This window comes from Mandrillus leucophaeus, unplaced genomic scaffold (genome assembly GCF_000951045.1).
Source record: "Mandrillus leucophaeus isolate KB7577 unplaced genomic scaffold, Mleu.le_1.0 Scaffold245, whole genome shotgun sequence".
Taxonomy (NCBI): Eukaryota; Metazoa; Chordata; class Mammalia; order Primates; family Cercopithecidae; genus Mandrillus; species Mandrillus leucophaeus.
The window spans coordinates 1523666-1525902 of record NW_012102532.1 but is presented as its reverse complement, the minus strand read 5'-3'; positions in this window follow the sequence as shown (position 1 = coordinate 1525902).

Below are 2237 nucleotides of genomic sequence, written 5' to 3'. Positions count from 1 at the left end.
ATTGCACCATCTTACTAGGCACATGATGTCAGATTGTCCCACTATTGATGATGTTAAATTTGTTCAGTTGGTTCAGATGGTGTCAGCCACATTTTACAAGTGTAACTTTCACCTAGAGGACATAGCATCCAATTATGATCCTTACCTGAATCAATCATTGGAAATTGCAAAATGTTGATTTCTAAATTCTATTACTCCTTCTACTTTTACTAACCAGAGTTTTCCTCTAAAAATAATTTTTCTCCCTCCACCCTTTCATCCCCCAGTCCACCCTGAGTATCACTGTAGACTCGGAATGTTAAAGATTCTATGGTTTTTTTTTTTTAACCAATTGCCTTGATTATTCTTTTTGATACATAAATTGTCTCAAATTTGGCCAGTGAGAGCTCTCTCTAGTTGATTTTTGTATCCTTTTGACATATCAATATCATTTTTTGATCACTTGTTTACTTTCTGATGCAGAAAGAAGTCCCAGTTTCGCCTGGTATTTTGTTTGTTTGTTTGTTTGTTTGAACTTTAAAGATCAGATTTATTTGGAGAAAACAAAAAACCCACAACCCAAAGGATGGGATTTTACATCAAGACATCTCCCAGGTAATAAGTCTACAGATTACAAATCATTTTCATAGAAGATATTTTTGTACAAATTTTACATGTATTCAGGAGCGAGACATTAATCCCCATTTCTATTTTAATAGGGGGGACAAGGCAGGGGAGAGGGAAAAACAGTTTTGGATATAACTATTTGGAAGGAGAGTAGACATGAAGAGGGCAAACCCTAGCTTTTCATTATCTACAATCAATGGTTTTTCCTTTTTTTAAAAAAAAAAACCTTTCAATCTTCAACACTCTTTAAAAGCCCACTTCTTAGCTACTGGCCAATCCACACCAATTATTTAAATTCACTTGGTACACACCTTTGTCAACTGGGTAAATTATATTATGCCCACTGCTGCAGCACGCATAAACCAACACCCCTGCATGGATGAACAGGGCCTAATCTAGGACTGATGGGAGACGGGCTTGCAAACCAAGATCAAGGTGTCGTTTCTCTGCTAATACTGTCTACCAAGCCGATCCCTACAAAAATGCACATACAAGCAGGCAAGTTTAGCTACTGTGTTGCAAGAGAAACCAGGACCTTGTTAAATAGTTCTCTCCATCACCATTTATTCTCTCAAGGGAAGCTTTAAAAAATAATAATAAAGAAAAACAACACATTGGTCTGGCTACCTCATGAATCCAACAAGCATTGGCGTAGCATTTCAGTGGAGAAGGAAATGTGGGGGGAAAAAAACTCATCAAGGTTGTAAAAAAGGCTCCCAATTTAACTGTCCCTGTCCCTATTTATCCACCATCCAAGACCATCCATTATTCTAGAGCACTCTGATCTATAAAAGGGGTCAAAGCATCAGGAGCAGGCAAGGAGTGAGAACCAAAAGACATCAAGAAACCGATTTGCTTGAGAAAAGCAACGATTCTTCCTTTCACAGCTCTCCATGGCTGAGAGAGAAAATGCCCAAGACATCACCTATGTGACTTAAGAGACTGCTTTTTGGGAGGTTAAGAGTAGCACGAAGAACTTAAGATGACGACAAGAGTCTAAGCTTTTAGTTTCAAGGTTTCAACAGAATGTGGATATATTCAAACTTTCAAAAAGGACAGTGTTTAGAAAGGGTAAAACTAGGACACAGAAAACACTGGGAATTACCACGACCCCCAGGTGCTTCCGGCTCCAGGAAATAACCATTCATGTGTTTGCTGGAGGTCACACAATTTTCCCCTATTACCTGGTACAAAATGACTCATCACTTCCCAAAAGCTTCTTTTCAAACCACGATTTTCCCATTTATTTTGGTCCAATGCAGTCCTATTCTTTATGGCTTATAGTCTCACTCCCAACTACCCCCCTGGGGGGTTAAAAAAAAATTCCCCCTAGGCTGGCCCCCAAAACTCAGAATTAAATAAGAGGAGGGGCTGGCAGCCTCCTGGAGACTAAAACAACTTGAGGCTAAATCTACCTTTCCAAGAGTGGAAAATTTATTCAGATAATGTTTTGAGAATTCATATATGCCACAATAGGATAAAAACTAAAAGGTAGAAATCTCACAATTTTCCTTCTACCTCCCTCCCCTACTGCCCAACCAGGTTCCAGACGTTATATCACTGTCATTACCATTTCTGCTAAATGGAGGCCCCTAGGCACTAATCACACTGGCAACTGTGTGGTGACATAA